At 39.5% G+C, this 26238-nt stretch overlaps 1 protein-coding gene across 3 annotated transcripts in view; it reads right to left on the reverse strand.

The window, feature by feature from the left end:
• Positions 1-26238, reverse strand: part of LOC120401495 (isoaspartyl peptidase/L-asparaginase-like) — a 227252-nt gene that overhangs the window by 47428 nt on the left and 153586 nt on the right. The gene's annotated exons all lie outside the window — the stretch shown is intronic.

Raw genomic sequence — 26238 nt, forward strand, 5'->3', positions numbered from 1 at the left:
CTAGATGACCTCCTGAAGTCCCTTCCAACCCTGATATTCTATGATCTGTGTGCTGGAACCTTCACTCTTACAAAATGGTGAACCCCAACACTCACTGATATCCATGAAGGCTGAGTTCACTCAGCATTTTCCAGACTCTAGCGCTATAGAAAGAAGAAGGTTGCAGCTGTTTTTCTTTTCTGTGACCTTTTCTAGATGATTACACTAAATTTTAGATATGAAATACTGTCCCTATTGAAGTAAATAGGTTTCTAGCTGACTGACCAGCTCCATATTCATTCTCTTTCTAAAACATGTGGGCAGCAAGGGATCATGGTGTTTTGTTCTTCTTATGTAGGATATTTAATACTCATTTTAAGACAGTAAAGTGTGTCCAGATATTATGATGATGGGTAACTTATAAATGTTTTTAATAACAGTAAAATATAATAATATTTTTTCAAATTATTATTCAATTAATAACACTTTTCAATTATAGGTACATTTTTAAAGCAAACCATACTCTTCTAATCTCCAATTGTATCTTGCTACACTGATACATTAAATTTATAATTAAAAATGAAAATGATCATTACAGGAAAGAAATTGTTTGCAGAGAGGTGTTAAAATTGATTTTTGTTAGGGAAGCACACCAAACACATTCTAATAAAGCAGTCAGACTGGGATTTGATGCAAGTTCTGCAATTGGCACATTTAAAGATTAGCTCCCCTCCTCCACAAATAACCCCCTTGAGTTGATTTTAATTGCAAATTGACATCATTAAAAAGATGTGACCTTACCAGGCTCATGATTCAGATCACGCATACTTTATATGAAATTTCATATTACTGCTAATGCATTACAAATGATTACCTTGTTCAACTTCTCAGAGGTTAAACAGACTTTTTCTTATACTCCACAAAGAAAAATAAACATAATGTAGACCTGTCTTTGAGAGGGAAATGTGTTTTGGCATTCTCTTCCCAATTCTCCCTACCAGCATGTGGCTTTTTAATGGAAATTACTGCCTTGCAAATCTTATGTGAAATAGAAATTAGTATATGAAATACACAGGTTCTCATCACCCTTGCTATTGCATTGGGCTTTTGAGCACATATTAATATAGACAATGGCCCTGGTCACTGGCTGCAGCTAAAGAGCATACAGGTCAACTCAAAGAGTCACAGGCAAATTTGGCTTTACTCCACCTTTGAACTCTTCTGACCCTGGGCCATATGTATGCCAGACTGGTTCCAAGTTGTCCTTGCAGGCTCCTCTAAGCAATGTTGGCTGCTAATTGCAGTACCTATGTTAGATCAGCTAGACATTGCTGGAGTCAGGCCCCCCTTTTCCACAGCAACAGCTTCTATGTTAATCACAGGAAGAGGAGGTGGTGTACTCACCATTAGATCAATTCTATGTCCTCAGAGGATCCCTCTACACAGGAGTGATCCTTTTCTTCCCAGTGATGCCAGTTATAGGGTGACTTTGCATCCGTGGAGAGAAGCAAAGTGGTCCTGACACAGGGAAGAATCTATGCCACTAATTTGATTCTAAAGAACATAATCATTTCTGCAATGTTTATTTATATTTGTATATACTATATACCCAGTATTATATAAACATGAATATAAAATATTGTGCAATAAATATTAATTTATACAGCAAATTATTTATAATATTTGATGATGTTCCTGGCTTCAATAGGGCAATCTCTATTTGTGCTTACAAGAGTTGTGCATTTGCAGCCTGGTAAATCAAATTAGGATATATTCTTAAGCATGAAAATGACTTCTATAGAGAAGGCTGCAAATGAGCTATGAAAGCAGAGAGGACTGGAAGCTTTTAAATTAAACAGATTCGGCGGCAACAAAGAAACTCATGTAGTTTACATTGACAGAAGCTAAAAATATAATTTTTATGACACTTTTCAATAAAGCTTTCAAAAATACACATTCAAAAATACACACTTTGTACAACCAAATGATCACTTAGAGTGGAATGATTTGTATCCCTTTTGAATTAAAATGAGCACCCAATTGATTTGTGCTTGTTATTTGCACTCTGCCTTTCTCTGCAGTCACTCCATATCAGCTCAGCTAAAAGCCCAGACTAGAAGATAACTATGTGCTCCTTGATTCTGTACCAAGTGTAAATTTAATTTTTTTTAAAACACATTCCTGGCTATTAAAACTAGTGTTTTGTGAAAATTACATTATTATTTCCTTACCCTTAACAGAGAAATAGCTTTTTGCCACCTGACTAAACATTTGACATTTTGAAAGGCAAGTGCTATGCTATGTCATAAATAACATCTTTAGGTCAGGACAATACTATTCAAATCAAAGTAAAAGGGTTGAACAAAAAAATCACCTCAATTCAAGGACAAAATAAAAGACAGTTGACTAGAAAAATCTTTCCACAGCTTGTGTTAGTGATAGCGTCTTCAGGGGAAGATTTGTCTGCACCAAGGAGGATCAAATCACCTGTCAGTTTTCTGAAGGGACACATCAATCAGATTTGACATGTTGCTGATTGCGCCATTAAATCACCACTTTGGTCTTGATTTCTCTCATCAGGTCAGATGATTTTTTTTTAAAGGCTTGAGATGGTAAACTGCTTTTCAAATTTTCTGATTGAAGCCTCTTCAAATAAATCTGTGTTTTGCATTGAACTAACCTAATGGACCATAAAGCTCCATCCTAATAACAAGATATTTTAGAGTAGACACTGCACTCCTGTTAGGCGTGCCAAGTAAGGGAGTGTGGGATTGGGGAAGGGGGGAGAGGTTTATTAAAAGCTACCTTGCATGTTTGAAAAAAAAGTTATTTTTCACAGGTTTACTATTAGCAGTTAGGTCAGAGGAAACAAAAACAAAAAACAAAACAAAACAAAAACTAATCTCTGGAGAGTCCTGGGGCTTCCAATATGCAGTAATTCCCCTCTCACAAAGCAGCTTTCTGTGGCTTTGAGCTGTATATCACATTACTTCATTACATTCATGGATCATCTATTAATATTTTGTACATGCACTCAGAGTTTTGGGTTTATGAATTTTTAATAAATCTAAATAAATGAATATATTAAATTACCAATACTTTAAATATTTTGTGCCTCGCTTATATACAGGCATGGGCTTTATATTACATCGTTCCTGAGCCAATGTTGGTGCTCAGGGCAGAAATTAGTCTTTTTCATTCCTCTCTGTCATTTGCTGTTGCTTTCTTCTGCTTAATGGTCCTGAGATCAACTGTTCTGTCCTCCCTACTAAGGGTTCTTCTTAAGGTTTCTGGATGCTTTTGTTTTCTCACACCAGTTGGTTTTCACTCGACAGCATCATGTGGGAATCTGTGTATTGTACATGCCCCAAATATGTCCAGTGCTTCCTTCTGTTTCTGGTGGAAATGAGTTGCTGGTTGGTGATCTCTCAGAACTTTTTATCGGTAATGAAGTCTTTCAAATAAATGATCATAATTTTTCATAAGCACTGGTTTTCAAAAACATCTATTTCTTTGTCTAACATCTTAGTAGATCTCCAGATCTCACACCCATATGTTAGCACTGAGATTAAATTTGAATTGAAAATTCTCAGTTTTGTTCCAATTCTGATTGTTCCAAGTATCTTTGATTTCCATACATTATTAAGTTTAGTAAATGCTGTGGATACCTTTCCTATCCTTGATGTCACTTCCTTCTTAGGTTTCCATTGGCCAACCTGGTGCTGCTCAGGTATATGAGCTGTTTTATTTCTTGATATTTTTGCCTTCTAATGTGATTATTCCTTCTTGCTGGTTTCAAGAACGTTGGTTTTGGCATAACTAATTCTGAGCCCTGCTAGGCCTGCTTTTTTGCTTGATTGTCTTTGTTGGTAACTTTTCATGGTGTCATTAGGCATAACCCTAGGTAACTCAGGAGGGTGGAAAACCACAGTGTTAATGAAGCCTTTCTGTACCAGGCCTGAATGAATCAAAGTTAATGCTAAGCTTATCCAAACCGCTTCCATGTTAAACTCTAATGGACCTCACAGGCCAAAATCGAGAATGGAATGTGTAACTGCTCCTTATCAGTGTAACACTGGTACCAGAAGATGATAAAGAGGCCCGCTTGTGTCTGGCTGAGGAGGGCAGGATAAACAAATCAAATACCCTAAAACAAGTTAACAGTCTTGAAAAGTTACTAACAAGATGAATTGTTTGCTGTCAAGAATGATTTAACCTGCTTAGTGTAATTGCTAGCCATATAATGTATTTGCTATAGGAGAGGGGAATAGAGGGAGGGGGGAGTAGTGGGGGGGGGGGGTAATGAGAATGCCTAGCTGAAATCATGTATAAGAAGGGGGGATGGATAGCTCAGTGGTTTGAGCATTGGCCTGCTAAACCCAGGGTTGTGAGTTCAATCCTTGAGGAGGCCACTTAGGGATCTGGGGCAAAAATTGGCCCTGCTAGTGAAGGCAGGGGGCTGGATTCAATGACCTTTCAAGGTCCCTTCCAGTTCTAAGAGATTGGTATATCTCCAATTATTACCTTTAACAGAGACACAGCTTGCATCTGTGTGCTTGATTTGAGACGTGTGTGTCTCCGAGCATCCAGTTTATTTGAGATCTCAAATAAACTTTGTCTGCTTCTCCACCTTGGTGTGTTTATTGGAGCGAAGCACACCGGGCAACGAACCACTGTTGCTGTCCTCGAGCATTCTGTGCTGGCAACAATGGTATGAGAACATGGCCAAATTCATATCTGATATAACCCCATGCAGATTAATGGAGTTGTTATAGGGATGCTTTTAGCCTCTTGTGTCTGTAAAAGTGAGAACAAAATTGTGAACCTCTTGACTCTAAGTGAGTTAGAAGCTCTATGAGTATAGTCTTATTATGCTATTTCACCACTCCCGCTTTCATGCTCAGCTAGAATAAGGAAACACAAAATCATGGAAGATTTTCAAAACTGGGTGCCTAAAGTTAGGCTCCTAAACTGATATTTAGACACTTAAAATAAGTGCCCAAATTTTCTATATAATCCGAGGTCCTCTTTCTCCTACATTTCAATCCTATCCACATCATCTTGGGGCAGGGCCTAAGCCTGAAGCCCATATCCCCCAACTATTGATTATGGGAGTGTTTCAGAAGGTGAATGAGTAATGGCATGAATTTGGGAGTTGTATCCCCTTAGTAACGTGAGTGAGTTCACATTTTCATGCCTATTAAATGAAAATTTTCTTTCTAAATGAAAATCAACAAAGAATTCTCATGTTTCTCCAGGCTGAATGGCTTGGCATGAGCTTAGCTATAAACAATAGAGAATTTTAAATTTAAGAAAAAGATTAAAGATGCTATACATTCGTTTGACATGTATGTTCTTAATTGTGCAGTGAACTTTCCACAGAACTATTCTTCCACCATGCGTAAACTTTTATAAAGGAACATAGCCTGCAATTGACCAGTAAGTGGCACACATACAACTGTGGGTATCAGACACCCAGACATTCGATTTTAAATTTGCTACCTAATCTGCTTTAGATGAAGATGGGAAGTCACAGATCTATTGCTATTACACGTTAAGAAAGAGTACTCCACAAACTCCACATGTGGTATTGTAACCCACATGCTTTATAATGCAACATTTGATTTATTTTAGTCCAAAGAAAGGGGGAGAAGATATGGATTTTTGTTTGGAGTACCCTATACCTCTGCACATGCAGAAGGCAGGGCAGGTGTGATGGAAAATGCCCCTGTATTCACACACTAATCGTTGTACAGGTATGGTATGATTTGTAAGGTATCATTTGAAAACTCATAATTTGCTGGTCAGTACCGTCCTGATAAAATATGTGTGGTTATAAGAGTCTCCTGTATGATGTTATTAACATATGTTCCAAACCCCACAGCCCTGTACAAGCACAAGTTGGCAAACAGGTCTGTCCTAGACAAAATAATGTACTTGCCTTAATTTGTATTTAAGCAGTAAACAGAGTCATCCAGCAGGTGAAAAAACCCAGCAGGGAACATCCTTCCACACAGACTCGTTGTCTTTTCTCAGCTGGAAATGTTTTTCAAGAGGGCGACTGGAACTATAAAAAAGGAAGGACACACACACCAAGCCCCTCTCCCCTGCCCACCTCATTCTCTATACCTGAGAAGATAAAAAGAAATAGCCATTGGACTCTTGTACAAAGATTGACCAGAAAGCTTGGTCAATAATCTGATGGAGCATGTGATGAGAGTTTGCTTTGCAGCTAAGATAATTTCTTAAGTAGATATTAGTAAGTTTTTAATCTTTATTTTTCTAGTTACCATTTCTGACGTCTATGGCTCATTACTTATACTCACTTAAAATCTCTTTCTCCGTAGATAATAAACTTGTTTTGCTGTTTTATCTAATTCAGTGTGTTTAAGTTGAAGGGTCTGCTAACTATTTAAGGTAATAAACTAGCATATTATTCCCTTCAAGGAACAACTGACTTAATTTATTTGTAGTGTCCAGGAGAGGGCTGGGCAGTTCAGGAAATACATTTCTGGGTCACTCGGCAGCATAACCAAGGCTGGTGAAATATATGTATTGACTGTATGTAAGGAATTATGTATACTCATTGATATTAGACATGCAGGCTGCCCAAACCGGAGGGAATGGCATAGCTATCTGTTGTCTCCTGTGTAAATTAAACATGGGGGAATCAGAAACAATGGAAGCCCCATTTACATAGAAATCATACAGGGGGATGGGATGCCCACAGGAAAGGAATAACAGCATGAGGTCATCCTGCCATTTGAAACAAGTTACTTGAACTTTGGGAAATATAAACAAAGACTGAAGCCATCCTTGGTATCCATCACTAGACAGAAACCAGGTGAGAAAGATGGATCCTTCAATGAACACGTGGAGGGCTGAAGTCTCTGGAACTGAATATAGGTGAGAAACCTGCCTAGGTAAAGATTTTGCATCTAAGATGACGAGGGAAACCAGCACCATGTACTTTTGTAGACGATCCCAGCTGGAGGAAAATGAGTCATGGCTGGGAAGAAGAATGGCTGATGAATGAAACCATCTTGAGCAAAGCCTGTACCTTGCTAGATTAAGTTTTAGACTTTTACATGGGTGTTTTCACTTTTATTTGCTATAACCCTATGGCCTCTTGTTAACCAAATTTGTTTTATTTTACCATAAACCTACTCATTGCTGTGTTTAAAGGGAAGAGTGTATTTACCCCAGTTAAGCTAATAAGTTGTGATGTGGTTTTGTGTCTTTAGAGGAACAAATTAACCATATTATTTATCTGAACTGTCCAGGAGAGAGCTAGACATTGCAGAACAGACAGTTTTGGGAAAATTTGGGACTGTGAGTATGTTGGGGTCACTCTGCAAGCAGTAACCACAGCTAGTGGAAGCCGCTGTGAGGCTGCTGGAGTCAGAGCTGCTGACACAGGCTGTTTAGCACACAGACACTCAGAGTGCAACCTGAATGCTGATGGCTTGTTGTGAGTTTCCCAGGTTGGAAGCAACAGCAGCACAGCATTGTGAAGCTCCCAGGTTACAGGGTAGGCAGTGACACAACCCCTTGCCGGTCTAAATTATACCCCAGACTATGACCAAGTGTAACAGAGTTATATGTAATACTGTCTCAGCATCTGTTTACTAATAATATCGGTCTTCTTCCACAACACTTGGTGTTGGTATTATTTGCAATTAAGATCTTGAATACCAGGAGTAGCTAATCATCTACATCACCCATTGTGTAGAATGGAAATTGCTGGTGATCAGCATTTCTCAGAGGTCTGGGGCTATCCGACTTCCCCATCGTGCAAAAACCCACAGGAGGGGCTTGTAAGGGAGAAAATCTCCACATTATCCTGCCCGCCTTGTGAACTTTTCCTATATAAGATTGAAGCACATATAGAAAATTGATTTGAATAAACAAACTATTGAACAACAAAAAGGATGTGGCTTAAGAAATATTACAATCTAACTAAAAAGGTAGTTTACTCCAGGGATGAATTGGGCCATGATATTTGCAGAAAGATTGGTTGCTATAAATATGTATGTTCTCTCTCATTTCTGACATGCATCACTGAGGAGTGGATGTGTTTGTGTGACATTATCCCTGAAACACTGAGATTCTTAGAACTTTACTATAAATCTGGGTAAATTTGTGCACTTGTAGCGCTTTTATCTTGAGCTTTCATGGTTTTAAGATGTCTTTCAATTTTTAAATTATTTGATTTTCACTTGAGGTTTGTTTGGAATTCACTTTGATGTCAACACTTTTATTATATCATCTGAGTTAAACTCACTCTAAGGAATTAAGCCATCACTTTGGTATTTTAATCCTTATGAATTGTTGCTTGATGGATGTTTAAATGGCATAGGAAAATAAACATTTGAAAATATAGTAGCTGTGCTTCACTTTGACTTTTGAGTTGCTGGTGGTGCTGTATTGCACAGAAGGTGGCAATACAAAAAAAACTATTTGCAAATCCAAACTGCACAAATAATATCCATCTCAGAGCTTTACCCAGTGGACAAAAAGGAAAATAAATCTGTATTTTAAAAGTACAGAGTCATTTAAAAAAAAAAACTCTGGGAAACATTTTGAGCATCCTAAATCAGAAGTTAGAGACACTATTAAATTATTATTTATGGGAATTTTACACGTCCTCTTCTGAAAGTTAGCAGTTTGTTTATTATCAACCAACATCATTGAGGCACACAATGGAACACTATATACTACACCTCTACCTGGATATAACGCAGTCGTGGGGAGCCAAAAATAGGTTATAGGTGAAACGCAGTTATATCGGGTAGCAGCAGCAGGGCTCTGGTGATGATTTAATGAGCTCTGGGTTCCGGCTGCTGTGGGGAGCCCGGGCACTTTAAATCGCCAGCTGAGCCCCGCTGCCGCAGCTCTGGGATAGTGGCAGCAGGGCTCCAGCGGTGATTTAAAGGGCCCAAGGCTCCCCGCAGCAGCCTGAGCCCCAGGCCCTTTAAATCGCTGGCGAGCTCCGCTGCCGCAGCTCCAGGATAGCAGCGGCAGGGCTCTGGCAGTGATTTAAAGAGCTCCGGCCTCTGGCCGCAGCAGCCAGTGCCCTGGACCCTTTAAAGTGCTGCCCGAGCCCCGCTGCCACAGCCCCAGGGTAGTGGCAGCAGGGCTCCAGCAGTGATTTAAAGGGCCCTGGGCTCCCCGCAGCAGCCACAGCCACGGATCCTTTAAAGTGCTGCCGGAGCCCCGCTGCTACCCCGCTGTTATATCGGGTCGCGTTATCGCGGGGTAGAGGTGTACTTTATTTTAAGGAAATATAATAAAATGAAAGCTTCAATAGGGCTTGTCAAGCTACCTGCACTAACTCAAAAGTGTGAGTTCCAACCTCAGGGCAGACTGTTAAGAACAAGGGCACAAACCCCAAATTGGCTGTGAGTTCACCAACCAATTATCAACTGTAAACTCCTCAGCTGCCATAACAGCCTCAACATGGGTCACAGAGAGTTCCCTTGAGTACTCTGATCTGTCTCGCCACTCAGGTGAGCCTACCTTTGTGATACATGGTTCCATACACCACTGGCTCTCAACTTTTCCAGACTACTGTACCCCTTTCAGGAGTCTGATTTGCCTTGCCTACCCCAAGTTTCACCGCACTTCAAAACTACTCGCTTACAAAATCAGACATAAAAATACACATTCACAGCAGATTATTGCTGAAAAATTGCTTACTTTCTCATTTTACCATACAATTATAAAATAAATTAATTGGAAAATAAATATTGTACTTACATTTCAGAGTATAGTATATAGAGCAACATAAACAAATTGTATGAAATTTTAGTTTGTACTGACTTTGCTAGTCCTTTTTATGTAGCCTGATGTAAAACTAGGCAAATATCTAGAGGAATTGATGTACTCCCTGGAAGACCTCTATGTACCCCCAGGGGTACACGTACCCCTGGTTGAGAACCACTGCTCTACACCAAGAATCACACCAATCAAGTGATATGTCTATACACGTTTGCACTTGTAATCATAAATCTATTGCACACTATTGTTACTGTATCTAGCAATTTTCCGTTATTTTTAGCAAGCAATTTTCTGTATAGAAATAAAACATAGAGAAAGAACATTGGAAGAGAAAAAAGTCATAGGAATGTAGAGATCAGATCCATAGGAATTGCAGGTCAGATCCTTGGTCTGTCCACACCTAGATGCTTCAGAGAAATCTATCATCTATCCTCCTCTTTATGGTTTTATACAACCACCAATCACCACAGTGTCTGAGCACCATGCATGTAATATTGTTTATTAATAGCAAAATGCCTAGTGAATTTCATGGAATCTGGCTCTTCTGCCTTTTTGAGATATAGTAGCTTTGTTTATGATAGGGCTGGTTTTTCTTTGTTTCTTTTGTTCCTTTTTTTGTTTTGTTGGTTTGGTTCATTTATTTGTATGGTTGGGTTTTTGTCATTTTTGTTTGGTTGGTTTTTTTTGAAGAGGGGATAACGTTGTGTCATTTTTGTTATGGAAAGGCTTTTTCTCACAAGAAGATTTTACAGTGTTTACTACTCATGGCCTGATTCTGGAGTCATCTAATTACTGTAAGTTCCTTTTATCACTGGATCCCCTTGACCAAGAATATTTGGTCCTCAGCTCTCATGTCCTTCTTCCACAGCTTTGTAATCTGCCTTTTCTCAGAAGTACACAATTATGTCAGCAACTCATCAACTGAAATTAAATCTTCAAAGTAGCTGGGCTTGGTCCATAATTGCTTTGAAGATTAGCACTAAGGCTTTAAACTGAAAGCTGACTAGGAGCCAGTGGAAAGACTGGAGCACAGGCTTGATGAGTCCACAGCAATCAAACCATACAGTGTTGGCAGCTGCATTTTGAACCAACTGGAGCCTATGCATTTGTAGAAATGCTGTAGGTTTCACATTTTCTCATTCAGTTTCACATACAGTGAATTACAGTAATTCAGTCTGGAGGTGACAAATGCATGGATCACAGTAGCTAGAGCCCTGATCCTCAAATCAATGGAAGTTAGGAGTCTAAATACCTTTGTGGCTGTAGCCTAGGCAGATGAGGGATACCTACAGATATTTTGGCTATGTAGTCTTTGTTAGTTTAGAACTCAAATTTTCACTCAGTGGTCTCATTAGCCACTGAAACTTGCAGAAACAGGAAAAGAAACAATAATAGAATAGACTACATGGCATAAGATTCCTTTTCATTATCCTTGACTTTACAATTCCATTTTTCATACAGCATTCTCAAGGTCAGTTCAAACCATGATTCCAGTGTGGGAGGACAATGAAATACCTATTGTGTTATAATATATTTTCATGGCACCGTTTTATCCAAATCTTATATAATGTTAGATTGTTTAAAAGGTGATTATAACAATTTTAGAGCCAATTTGCAGGAGTAATGTTACTTAACTGCTATCGAAAGGGAGGTCTTCCATAAACTGAAGTATCTTTTTCTAAAAGTTCATTCATTGACATTTCAGAAAAAAAGTGAATTAGACTAGTTTAAGATTTCCATTTAAGATGTCTAGCATTCACTTTGAGGTTGATTTTAGAAAAGACATATGGAGATATATACAGTCATAAACTATGCTGATGCATTAAAAGGTCTACCGTCTGCTTATGTAAAACAAGTTCGTATCTCTTTGAAAGATTCCTGTCTTGTGAGGTATAAACCTGAATTTTTAGTTGCACATTCTCTGAGATTAATCACACATTTCTTACGTAGCCCCTCCCTTAAGTCATGGCTTATGATTCCTCCCTTTTCTCTTTCTGGTGCTTGCTATCACCAATGATTTGAGCAGCTTCTCCACTTTCTTTGCATAGGTTGGGTCCTAGGTTTTTATTCTTGGTGCCTCCACTTAACGTGGCTCCTCACTGTGCCATATGCACAGGGTGCTGTCCCTTGAGAAAAAGCAACAATATAACTAGGTAACAGGTCATGTAAAGCCCTATATACAGGGGGCTATAAAATAAATAAAACAAACACCAACAAAGGAATGCCAAACCCAAAATAACAGCATATCAGAGGGGGTAACTTTACTGGGAACAGGAAAATAGGATCTGGAGAAGGAAAGGATTAAGGTTAGACAATAATTAATAAACATTGCTTAATAAGCCAATTCTGTACTTCCTAACACTTACAAACTTCTTTAATACCACCTATCTCCCTGACACCGTCCTGAGGCACATGGAGGTTGAAGTGTGAGTGTCCAGAGAGGGAGTGTTGTGGTGTTAGCTAGCTTCAACAAAAGCTTCAGCCTCTCTTTTCATTTGACCCGTGGGTGCTAGGTCCTCTCCTTACTCCAAGCAGGCTCAATGGTTCTTCTGGTGTGGAATCTTCCTGAGTTCTGAGTGGGTTCTTGGTAGTTGGAGCTGAGTCAGAGCTTTCTCTCAGCTGGATGCTGGTCACTACAGTGCTGGAGCTGTCTGATCTGTATAGCTAGAATCTCAAAGCAGAATTCCTTTGGGAAGGAATGAGTGTTTAGCAGGGACTCCCTTAGTGGCACTGTTTCTCTCCCAGCTTCCAAAACAAAACTGAAACTAAACTCTCCCTCTGTAAAATTCAGGCTGTGGCCTGTGGAGTCTTGCCTTGCCATTGGGCCAGTGAACTGTTTTTCCAGATCATGCAGAAACCTCCCTATTGTCTCCAGCAGGGCTGTACAGTTCCTTCTATCCCCGACTGCTGATTCTAAGAAGGCTAGTAAAAATGGAGTCAAAGGGGCTTGGCAATAATCTAGCTTTTGCTAGAGCTCCTTATAGCCCCAGTCCAGAGCTCCAGAAGTTGGCAAACTCAAGTGGGGTGGGGGGTTACACTTACATAGAAGTTTTTTAGAATACATAAACACACTTGTTTTCTACAGATTTATGTTGCATGCTCATCTGGAGTTGGGTCATTTGTCCAAATCCTGATTCCTGTGCATAGCCTGTGTAAATGTGTTGGAGCGGGGAGAATGTTTGGGGCCAGTGTAGTCCAAAGACCCCAAAGTCTAAAATGTCCATGGATTGGTATCAGGATGGAATTCCCCTATTGTAAGGAAAGAGTTTGGGGGATCTTGGCAGCTGGGGGTCAGATCCCAGGTGCAGAGACCAGGACCACCATTTCTACTTCCCCTCCCCCTCAAGTTTACCATGCTTGTCTGAGCAGAGAGCAGCTAACAAAGATTTTATGCTCAGTTTATAATTTGACACCATTTTGTCCGCCAAGGAAACTGAACTGTTTGATGGGTAGATTTATGGGAGGTGATTAGCCCCTTTCTGTTTAGCTTGTTATGAGATAATAAAATGTGTGGCCTCCATTTTAACCATCATTTGGTATCTGTGTCTTATTCATCTCCTGTGTTAACACAAGTTTTTTTTTTGCCACAGATTTAACTGCACCCAATTAGAAAGTGATATGGGCATCTACTTTTGTTTGTGAATCTCTATAACAATCAATCAAGCAGTCATACATAACTCTCATATGCCACTTTCATCTGCAGATCTCAAATTTTATAAAGGAGGCAAGTATCCTCCAAAGCTACACAAGTGAAATTTCAGCCAGAATATTTCAGTTTTGGCAAAATTAGGAGGTGTGTAAAAACTAGGATTATAATTGAAGGCTACTTCCAACCTGAAATATGAGGAGAAGAGCATCTCTTCAGAATACACCAAATATTTAGTTTATTTTCCTTCATTTTTTTCAGAAATGGCTTTATTTGTTCTCCTGTGCTTTTAAACTCAGCAGATTGAAAAACTGAACTGCTATTTTTATACGTAAATCTGCTTTTCGATATTTTTAAAAAAAATCTTTGTCAGTTTTAAGGGTCATTATTTTTTGTAATTTCCTTAGTTTTAAAAAAATAACTGGAGCTGTTTTCCTATTCACCTCAACACTAAGTAGATTTAATTAGACTTTTCCGTTATTTTGTTTATGCAAACCATCAACTTTCCTACTAGTGCTGTCTGTGATAGATTAGTTTTTGTTTCCCCTTCATTTTTTCCTAGAAGTAAGCAGGTTTTTCATTTGGGGCTCTGTTTTGTTTTTTCCAGATATTAAGTTTTGATGTGAGTTTTCCTCATTTTACTTTCATAAGCTTCCAACCATCCCTGCAGTTTCATTTTGCTTTATTTATACCTCTCATGTTTCTGTTTTACAGTAGAGTTATCTCCATTAATTGGATATTGTTTTTCGCTTTCAAGTTTTGCTACTGTGGTTAAATACTATTTGCTGGTCTGAGCTAAGAGCAGCTAACAAGATTTATGCTCAGACCAGGCTTCTGTTCATATCCAGCACAGACTTCTCACACTATCATTTTACTTCAATTTTTTTAAATATAATTTAAATCTTCCCCACTCACCTTTAAAAGAGCAATGAGTAGATCTTTAAAACAATCTGTTTTCAAAAGGAATGTAGAAAAGGAAATAATAGCAAATAAAATATTGGAAACATACTACTGTAAGAAGTTGCAGCTCTTAGACTAATCTGAAAGTGTCTGAATGTGGCTGATTTAGGCTCTAAACCAGCAAAGCAGGTAAGCAATTTTAAACTCATGTGTAGTCCCATTCATTTCAGCTTCAGATTAACTGATTTCAATGGGCCTATTCATCTACTTAAAGTTAGGCATGTTTTTAAGTGCATTGTCATACTGGGGCCTTAATCATATGGGAACTTATTCAATGCTTACTAAAGTCAATGGAAGGACTCTCATTGACTTAAATAGAAGTTGAACAAGGCCCTTGACTAATACTGATCAGAGTGAAGGTACAAGTAAAAGCCAGTGATTGGCATTAAAACATCAACATTAACCAACCACTATCATGCAGTTACTGCAGTCTATGTAAAAGGAAAGAGTGCGGTATTTCAGTTACTGTGTGGTAAAGACAGTTAGATGAGCTGTTCTTTTGATAGATAGATAGATAGATAGATAGATAGATAGATAGATAGATAGATAGATAGATAGATAGATAGATAGATAGATAGATAGATACTACAAGTTTAGCCTGCTTTGATGTTTGAGAGCAATTTGTTATACTTTGTTATTTAAGCAGAGTTTGGCCAAACATATATAAAATCATTAAAAGTAGCCAAATAGAAAATTAGAATAAGGAACAAAAAGAGATTAACTATTTAATTGGCGGAACACATTTTAAAGTAATAGCTTTTTTTTGCTGTGTTACAAATGGCACATATTTTAATTTCTCAGACACATCTGTCTTTTAAAGCATTGAAGTCAGTGGGAACCACAGGCTTTCAGGCAAGGAGTGCAAGTTAAAATGCAGCATGTAAAGTAGCAGAGGGAAGTAAAAACCTGCAATGAAGCAAATGTAAATTGCATAAACTGTGCCTCAGCTGTGTTCAGACTATATGGATATAAGCCACAGAAATAGGCAGCAGCCAGATAATCTGTTACATTTCATGGCATGCCTTGTTTATTTTATGACCTGGTTGTCCATGCTGTTAATGACATCTGTTGTGTTTAGATATTGTTGTCCATTGCTCTATAGATTGTTTATGCCACTATCCTTCTGTTTTTCTGTCATCCCAGGAGACTGGCTGGGTTGGCGGATGCTTAGTCATGCACCGTACTCCACCAGCTCCTCACTGGAGTTGACTATCTCCTTAGTTGGCACACCCTCCAGTCTCATGTGGGCATGGCCCATGACAGATGCCCGTAGGCAGTGGGCATGGTTGTGTATGTGCTAACTGGGGTATTTGGACTGCACTGGTCCTTCATATTTTTCCTCCTAGCATCCTGGCTGGGTTTACTGCATGGCTTGTCTGATGATCACTGGGTTCAGCTTACATCCTGCTTTGTGTCTTATCTTCCTTTTGACCTAAATACAGTGTGGGTTTTTAACTTATGGTCCTACATTCCACTATAAACAAAGGCTATTTATGCTCCTTTTACATCAACACAGAATGCTTGGGCATCTGAAGCTGCATGTTTCATCCAGTTACACTAGTCAAGTGCCTAAACTGTACCGACCACAACTCCTTAAGGTGTATCTTATACCACTGCAGGGTTTGATCCCTAGTGTAAACTTCAGAGACAAGAAGGAAAATGTCTTGGATATATACATGATATTATTTAGGAGAAAAGCTAAACACCAATTAAGTTTATTGTAATTTGAAGTAAAAGCATAACTTACATCAGTGTATCAGTGATTTCAAGAGAACTACAGAATCGTCTAACAATCTGAAATAGAATGTGAAAGCCAACAGATATTATCTAAATGACTGACAGCTTGAGAACATCAACTGTCTTATGGCTCATAAATAAATAATAAACTAGGCATCATATGTGTTATTATTAATGTAAGAATTACTTTATCAAAGAAAGTACAGTCGCTATCATCTACTGCAAATAGTTGTTAGAAAAACAGAGAGGGAAATGCAGCTACATTCCTGTCATGTTTTCCGTGACTACCAGAGCAGTAGTCCTCTACTCTAGGGAACTGAAATGGCTAACTATCTTCTAAATTCTCCTCTTAATCTGCTCATATTTTATAGTGGCAACTGCAAGCTCTGCCCCAACAAGGCCCTTGCACCCATAATGAGCCTTTTGCAAGTGAATATTGAAGGTCTTTTAAGCATCACAATTCATCCTTGTCGACACACTCCTCAGACTGTAGCACTGTGTTGTTATTATCTAATGACACATGTAGAGGAGGCATTTCCAGCGAATTTAAAATCCTCAGCTATGATCCACTGAATTTTCATCTTCATCAAAAGCACAAAGAAATGGAGCGGACACTTTAATTGCAGCTTTGTCCATACAATGCTACATATCCTGGAGGACTGCCCAATTACCAAGTTCGATGGTACTTAAGGCCACACTGTTGCTGAGATATTGTTGTGATTACCTGATTTTATACATTAGACATTAGTGAAATAGCTAAATAAGATCTATTGTAGAAAGCAGTTTAGATGAGGGCAAAAATCTCCTCTGCAACAATCTGAAATTATGATTTACCAGCAAAACTATAAATGTTCTTACTTTGTTGAAACATGCTAGAATCATATAGGCTTACACTTTTTAAATTATGTATGCTTTCTGGATGTTTCCAGTGCATAGCTTTGTTTGTGAGCCCTGCCAATCTTTTCCTGCAATGCCAGAAGCCTCATATTAACAAACTCCAACTAGCAATATGACCCCACAGCAAAAGTAAAACTATCTCCAATGTTATTGTACTGGAGCTGTAACTTTTGGCTCCCATTGCCATGGCGATGGAAGCCTACCTCTGTAGAAAGTAGCCAAGGGAGACTGGGAAAGACCATCAGAGCCTTTCTGAATGAATCAGAAAAGAGATTTTTACTGGAGGAGATGTGGCTGAGGAGAGGGAACCCTAAAGTTAGGCAGATTACCAGTGGAGTTTCAGCAGACCAAAGGACTCAGATAAAGCTTCTAAATCAACCTCTTCAGCACCAAGCAGAGTAATGCTGTCAAGTAGACTTGGAGGCTGACACAAAGGATCCAAGACCTCTTTATACTGCCGAGGAAGAACTCAGAGAAAACTGTAGGCCAAGGACAAGACAGACACCCTTATTAGGATAAAGGGATTGTCTTATCCTGTTCTTTTGAAAAATGCCAGGAGGAAGGAAATCATGAGTGAATAGGGCATCATTTGCCAGCATTTTAATTAGAGCCTGTTGTTGCTTTATGTGCCTTCTCTCCAATACCATCACTGGAGCCTCTTATCTTTGATTGGGCTCCACAATAGAGGCTCAGACTATGTGTATACCTCAAATAAATAAAATAATTAATTAATAGCAATAATTAAAATAAAAACAGTAAGAGGAACCAAAATAATAATAATAATAATAATTAATAATAAATGCCAGCATGGCTAAACAGCAGAGTAAAAGAGGTGTTAGAAGCAAAAAGAAACATTTTAAAAGTTGGAAGTCAAATCCTAGTGAGGAAAATAAAAAGGAGCATAAACTCTGGCAAGTCATGTGCAGAAGTATAATAATGTAGACCAAGAAAGAATCTGAAGAGCATCTAGCTAAAGAAACAAAAACAAACAGCAAACATTTTTGTAAGTACTTCAGTGTTGGAGGGTTGAAGACTGAACCTGGTAACACCACCCAGATGTGAGAGACAGTGGCTGGGGGTAGGGGCATCTGGGCCCACCATGCTCCTCCAGGTAACAACCTAAGACCCTGTGAATACTATCTCAAACATATGGCCTGAGGGAGGTGCCCTTATGCCTGCTTTCTGGGCCACTTCCTACCATAGTTTCATTTCCTCCATTGTTGCTACTAATCTGTTTCTGGCATCACACAACTGCTCCCCTGGTCTGTCTGCCCAGACTGAGTTTAGCTGCTCCCTTTGAGCCCCGCTTCCAATGTGAGCATAGCCAGCAGGTGCAGCTGGGTGGGGCCTTCTGGGCCCAGATACGTTCTCTCGTACACCCCATCACAGTCAGAAGCAGAAAGACTGCCAGTCAGTGTGGCCACCAGACAATCAATGCTCTCAAGGAGCACTCAAGGAAGACAAACCCATTGTAGAGAAACAAAATGAATTCTTTGCATCTGTCTTCACTGCAGAGGATGTGGGGGAGTTTCCCATACCTGAGCTATTATTTTTAGGTCTGATATCTGAGAAACTGTCCAAGACTGAGGTGTCAATAGTGGAGGTTTTGGAACAAATTGATACATTAAACAGTAATAAGTCACCAGGACCAGACAGTATTGACCCAAGAGTTCTGAAGAAACTCAAATGGGAAATTACAGAACTACTAACTGTGGTGTGTAACCTATCGCTTAAATCAACTTCTGTACCAGATGACTGGAGGGTAGCTATATAATGCTGATTTAAAAAAAACAAAAACAAAAAACAAACAAACAAACAAAAACCTTCAGAGGCGATCCTGGAAGTTACAGGCCAGTAAGCCTAACTTCAATACCAGGCAAATTGGTTGAAACTGTAGTAAATAACAGAATTATAAGGCACATAGATAAACATGATATGTTGGGAAAGAGTCAACACAGATTTTGTAAAGGGAAATCATGCTTCAACAATCTATTAGAATTCTCTGAGGGTGTCAACAAGCATGTGGACAAGAGTGATCCAGTAGATATAGTGTACTTGGACTTTCAGAAAGCCTTTGACAAGGTCTCTCACCAAAAGGACCAGTAAATGCTTAAAAGGTAGGAAACATAGGGTAGGAACAAATAGTCAGTTTTCACATTGGAGAGAGGGTAGGACAAGAAGCAATGGGCTTAAATTGCAACAAGGGCAGTTTAGGTTGGACATTAGGAAAAACTTCCTAACTGTTAGAGTGGTTAAGCAATGGAATAAATTACTTAGGGAGGTCGTAGAATTGCCATCATTGGGGATTTTTAATAGCAGGTTGGACAAACACCTGTCAGGAATGGTCTAGATAATATAGTCCTGCCTTGAGTGCAGGGGACTGGACTAGATGACCTCTGAAGGTCCCTTCCAGTTCTAGGATTCTATGATAGAGCAGTGGTTCTCAAATTGTGGGTCGGGATACCAAAGTGGGTCACAACCCTGTTTTAATGAGGTCACCAGGGCTAGTGTTAGACTTGCTGGGGCCCAGGGTTAAGCCGAATCCCAAGCCCCACCACCCAAGGCTGAAGCCCAAGGGCTTCAGCTATGGGTGGCGGGGCTCAGGTTGCAGGTCCAGCATCTAGGGTTGAAGCCTCTGGGCTTTGGCTTGGTCCCCCCACTTGAAATGGTGGGGATTGGCTCTCGCTTAGGTCCCCCTGCCCGAGGCAGTGGGGCTCGGGTGGGTTGAGGCTTGGTCCCCTCTACTGGGGTCATTTAATATTTTTTTTGTCAGAAGGGGGTCACGGTGCACTGAAGTTTGAGAACCCCTGATATAGAGGATCTCAACATATTCATAAATGATCTTTAAAATAGGGTGAACAGTGAAGTGGCAACATTTGCAGATGATACAAAATTACTCAAAATAGTTAAGTCCAAAGAAGAATAAGAAGAGTCACAAAGGTTTTCACAAAACTGTGTGAATGGGCAACAAAATGGGAGATGAAATTCAATGTTGATAAGTACAAAGTAATGCACATTGGAAAACATAATCTCAACTATACAAACAAAATGATGGGGTCTAAATTAACTGTTCACAAAGTTTGATAAATTGTTTCCTGTTACCACTGCTAATAGTTAGTGTATCAAGGCATAGTGGGAACAGTAAGAATTTCTAATAGGTAAGCAAATCATATTGGCATGAAAGTCCCAATTTCTTTATAAAATACAGAAAAATGTTCCTTTCTCTGATTGTTACTTGTATAGGGTCAGGGAGGGATAGCTCAGTGGTTTGTGCATTGGCCTACTAAACCCAGGGTGGTGAGCTCAATGGTTGAGGGGGCCACTTAGGGATATGAGGCAAAAATCAGTACTTCATCCTACTAGTGAAGGCAGGGGACTGGACTCAATGACCTTTTGAGGTCCCTTCCAGTTCTAGAAGATAGGTAATCTCCAATTATTTTAGGGTTTTTTTTAAATTTTAGTATGCTTATTAATGAGGATCAAGCTATCTGCATTTGTAAAGAACATTTCAGACTAGTCAAAGTTTCCTGGTGTGTTTTCTTTGGAGGTAACATTTACTCCCAATCAATCTTGTTTCTCTGCTCAAAAGAGTAAGGAATACCATGGCTTTGGAAGGCCTCCAGAATGTGCACTAGGGCCTGAAGACAGAGAATCTTGCATAAAAAATTAAATAGAGGCCAGAAAAGGAGAACAAACATAAATAGGAGTAAAACTCCCTGAAAATGGAAGACGTGCAAGTAACCACTTTACTGCACTCTGTGGAGCCTCTGTTTCACTGGAGAATTAACTTGTGCCAGTGAAATCTTCCACTGGCCCATTGAACTGGATTTAAGTTTGCTTTGCATCCTTAGTCAAAAATTAAAGCCAAAAATTAAACCAGGCAGACGGGAAGGAGCAGCAAGAATGGGTAGGTTATTTCTAAATCTACAATTTTGAGATCACATTCATACCACATTCAAACTGGGCAATAGAGGTCAGGCAAGGGATAGCTCAGTGGTTTGAGCATTGGCCTACTAAATCCAGCGTTGTGAATTCAATCCTTGAGGGGACCACTTAGGGATCTGGGGCAAAAATTGGTCCTGCTAGTGAAGGCAGGGGGCTGGACTCAATGACCTTTCAAGGTCCCTTCCAGTTCTAGAAGATTGGTATATCTCCAATTATTACCAAGCATAACACTATTACCTCTACTCAAAAGGTCACTGAGGTTCAGAGGCTGTGTCTACTCTCCAGCTTATGTTGGCTTAATTTATGTTGTTCAGAGGGGTGAATAAACCAACCGCGAGTGATGTAAGTTACACTGACATAAGCCCCGAGTGTAGACAGCTCTATGTTGGTAGGAGAGCTACTGTCACTCACAGGGGCTGGAGTAATTAAGCCAACAGGAGAGTTCACTCCTGTTGGCTTAGAGCATCTGCACTAGCAGTGCTACAGCAGTGCAGTTGTGCCACTGTAAGCTCTGTACTGTAGCCATAGCCAGAGTTAGAAGAAACCAAAGTGGAAAACCCCATTGAAATACATTTTCTGTTGGTGTAAACAAGCACAGCTCCACTGGCTTTAATGGTACTTCACCCATTTATATCTGCAAATAATTTATTCCATTAAGTCAAAAGGGGTGATGAAGCAGAATGTGATAATAAAGAAAGCAAAGGTAAGTTATCATTTTTCATAACTATTGTGACATCTATAACACTTTGAATCAAAGAGGTGAGTGAGACATGGAATTACAAATTTAAGTACCAAAGATGATGTCACATTTTATCTTGCTCTTTTTGCAGGAAGAGGACAGTTTCAGAGTGAACAACATATTTGCATTGAAAGAAATTTTGTACCAGTTGTATGTGGTTGTTGCAAAATATCTTTTAATATTCTTAAAAAAAATTGTTAAATTAGGTCCAAATTCTTTCACTCTTACACATACTGAATAATACCTTGCTCAATGAGCAGTTCCACTAAAATCAACAGTGAAGTCAGTGAGATTAATCATAGAGTAAGGTTCAATGTGAGTAAGGGTGGCAGAATCTGGTCCTTCACAAAAAAAAGTAGATGTTGCAAGAGAATGGGTCAGGACTTCAGCTGTAATAAAGAAAAAAAATGGGTAACATGATGGATAGAGTTGTTTTGATCGAACCAATATGTACAAGGTGAGAGGCGGCACCTTAATACGTAGAGGGGTTGTACCGTGCTACGTAGAAAGGTTGCACCTCCATACGTCAGGTGTGATGTGTAACGTGTTTGTATCTGTGTATAAGAATGCATCCTTGGGGCGGTGTCTTTGTCCGGCCGTAGGGGGAGTGGAAAGTCCCGCCACTAAGCCGGGTCCTTGCCAAGAGGCACTTTCTCGTAGTATGCCCTGAATTAGGCTAAGAAACCTACAGGGAACTGCAATTGTGTCCGAGGTCGCAATAAACCTAGCCGACGTGGCTTTGCATCTTACTGGACTCTGTGGTCATTGGGGATTCTTGTCGGGTCTGCTGTGTCAGCTATCTGCAGAGCTGGGGCAGCACACAGAGGGAACTCACACACGCAGCCGAGTGATATCAACAAGGAGAAAGCAGAGCACCACACCGGTACCGCTCTGACAACAATTACAATATGAGATGAGAAAGATAGATATTGGCAAGTGAAATTGGATGAGCATTCCTCTATGTTATGTACATGTAATATGCCATGAGAACATGATTGGTTTTTCAGATTATCATTTGAGATTAAATATGCCAGTGAAATATTTTAGAAAAAGAATAATGAGACGTGGTGATATTCTGGGAGAAAATATAATTGGTGATATATTCTGGGAGAAGATATAATTGATGATAGGATTATTGCTACAGCTGATGAAGCTGAGCATGATAATATTTTGAGAAAGGTAATGCAGAGAGCAAGTGATGAAAATGTTAAGTTTAACAACTACAAAATACAGTAGAAAAAAAGGGAGATAAATATATGAGCCCTGTATTAACTTCAGTGTGATTAGACCTGATATAGCAAAAGCCACCATGATATATTGAGAGAGAGCATTATGAGATGTAAGAGAGGTTCTTACAAAGAAATATTTAGTGTAGAACACAATAATCTTCATGGATTAGACAGGAAATATTGCACTATACCTTTCAGAAATAGGGAATTCAATGTTTGCCATCTGGAGGACCTCTCAAGGGTTCACTGGTGCAGATAATTTAATGTTCTCTATTGCTCAGAGCTGCAGTTAGTTTACCTTTTGAGTTCCATGTAAAATGCCTGGAGTCTGAAAAATCCTGATCCTTTATGTACATGAGTAAAAAACAACATTACTATTTGCGTTGTCTGCATGTCTCAGTTAATACTTTACTCTTACCTCAGGGACAGAAGATTTCAAGTTCAATTCCCTGAAGACTTCAGCTCACTCTGGATGAATGCCCTTCATTTCAGTACTATTGGTGCTACACTGCTTGAGATTCTGATGTTCAGTAAAGACATTACAATGAAGTCCCTTAGTGCAGTTTACACTACCACTGTCTATTCAGTACTTTGTAAAAGACTTTGTGATATCTGAGTATGAAAGAAACCATGGGTTAGATCACCACTACCCCTACATGCCCACGCAAAGGATACGGGGACCGAAGGTCTTCCCTTACTCTTGCTTATGAGCTACCTTATACCACAGGTTACAGGATGGGATGGAAAGCAGACTTTACAGAGCTGCTACTTCTGCCTAGCATGCAGCTGAGGGTGGAGGTGGAGAGGGGACCCAATATAATATTAAATTCTATTAGAACAAAAAGAAGTTCTATAAGACTTAAAATTGCATTGCGAAACTATGCTACCTCAGAGACCTTTTCCATTTCCATGTAAACTATTGTTTTATTTTGCTTTATTCATAAGCATGCATTCTGAAATTCTGTTTAAGTTATATACATTGTCTGCATAGTTTATGTTTTTCCTATTAATCTGTGACAAAGCATGAAATTTAATATTTTCACCATGACAAACCCATTAAATTTATCAGCCTCGCCTGTGCTTTGCATGGAGAACAATTTATAATCTATGGCTGTTAAAAGCAAAGGAAGCTAAAACAAATGAACAAACATGCAGAATTTTCCTCTCCAGGGTGTTTTATTAATCACTTGTGGAATTTAAGCTTTACATTATTCACAAAGCCATCATAGGCTGTAACTACAGTCTTTGTCATAATACTGCATAGTATTAATATTCAGCTTAATAGTAAGTGAGCAACTAATTTTGACAATTTAGGAATTAAAGGGAAATAATTCTTTGCTCATTTTATGTTACACAGATTCAGCATAGAAGTCTTTACCACCCAGATCACTGTGACTGTGAAGTTGCCATAGGAAACCTAACACTACCTTTGACTGGCAATATTCTTTTCTCACCCACCCCTTTCATTCATTTCACCCACATCACCAGTTTTGCCAACCCTGAGCATTCAAAAATAATGAATCAAGCTGTAAAAATCATGAGATCAACTTAAAAATCATGAGTTTTTTATTTATTTTTTAAAATTAGTATTATTCATTTTATTTGCCTTTTGGGTTTTAAGCTTCTAGGGTACAGTCAGGTCAGATATGCATGCTTTTCTTTGCAACCATAAGGACTAGAAATGTGCTTGGTTTTACCTGAGAGTTGTGATTCTCACTTCAAGATTTGGGGCTCTAAGCTGAAGGAGAAGTTACTTATCTTGTAGTATCCAGATTTCCTTGAGATGTGTGAACTTCTGGTTAGGTAAGTGGTGTAGTAGGGTTTTTGTTTTGTGGAACATTGGGCCACCTTCTATAAGGCGAGAGGGCTGTATAGTTTGGATGGCCTTCACCTCAGTAGAAGTGGAACCAGGGGTGGCTCCAGGCACCAGTGCAGCAAGTGCATGCCTGGGGCGGCAAGCCGCTGGGGGCAGCCTGCCGGTCGCTGCGAGGAGGGCAGTCAGGCAGCTTTCAGCGGCATTTCTGCGGGAGGTCCGCAATTCGGCGGCAGGTACGGCAGATCACCGGCAGAAACACCACCGAATCCATGTATCAGAGGGGTAGCCGTGTTAGTCTGGTTCTGTAGAAGCAGTAAAGAAGCCTGTGGCACCTTATAGACTAACAGAAGTTTTGCAGCATGAGCTTTCGTGGGTGTATACCCACTTCTTCGGATGCAAGCAGTGGAAATTTTCAGGGACAGGTGTGTATATATAAGCAAGCAAGAAGCAAGCTAGAGATAACGAGGTTAGATCAATCAGGGAGGATGGGGCCCTGTTCCAGCAGCTGTGTTCTTTGTTCTGAGTTCTTAGCCGTCTGGAAGTACACCAGTCCAGATGTTTAATCCATGTAAGCAGTGGACTGCCTGCCTGACGGCCATGCTTGAGGCAGCAAAAAACACAGAGCCGCCCCCGAGCAGAACCAATCTCCTCAGTGACAGGCTGCCTAGTTTAGTCAGGAGGGTGTTAAACTAATAACAAAAGGGAAGGGTAAAAAGAGGGAAGATATGAGCACTCCGCACATGATGTTGAAAACAAAGTTAATTAAGGAGCCAATGGACAAGAAGAGAAGAAATTCAGTAATTGCCTATAGACCAATGGTAGGAACCTTGGTAACAAACAAGAGGAATAAGAATTTCTCTTTTATAAGCATAAATTCGATCTAGTTGGTGTTACTAGAACCTGGTAGGACAATTTGCATGACTGGACTGTTAAAATTAATAGTTATAGCCTATTTAGGAATAATCAAGTGGGCAAAAGAGGAAGGGCAGTGGCATTCTATGTCAAAAATGGCATTGTCTGTTTCAAGTCACTGATAAATCAGAAGAAAATTATCCTGAATGCTTATGGATCAATGTCCTAACAGATAAAGTACAAGATGGGATATTAGTTGGTGTGTGCCATAGACCACCAAATCAAGCTTAGGAAAAGGATGACTGGCTCCTTACATACCTACCTCCTTATACACCTATTGTGTAAAAAGTTGTGTAATCTTGGGGGACTACAATTTGAGTGACATATGCTGGACATCTCATTTTGCCAGTATTAAAGCATCCTTGGAATTTCTAAATATTATAGCTGACAATTTCCTAAGTCAAAATGTGTTGAATCCAGCAAAGGGGAATTCTATATTAGACCCAATTTTGACAAATAAAAGGGAACTGCTCACAGTACTAAAAGATAATGATCATTTTGGTACAGGTGACTGTGACTCAATCACATTTATAATGTGCAAACAGAATAAGATCCAGAGCATATATATACTTGGTGACAGGAATGCCGGAACAGGGTG

Source organism: Mauremys reevesii, linkage group 3, assembly GCF_016161935.1.
Source record: "Mauremys reevesii isolate NIE-2019 linkage group 3, ASM1616193v1, whole genome shotgun sequence".
Lineage (NCBI taxonomy): Eukaryota > Metazoa > Chordata > Testudines > Geoemydidae > Mauremys > Mauremys reevesii.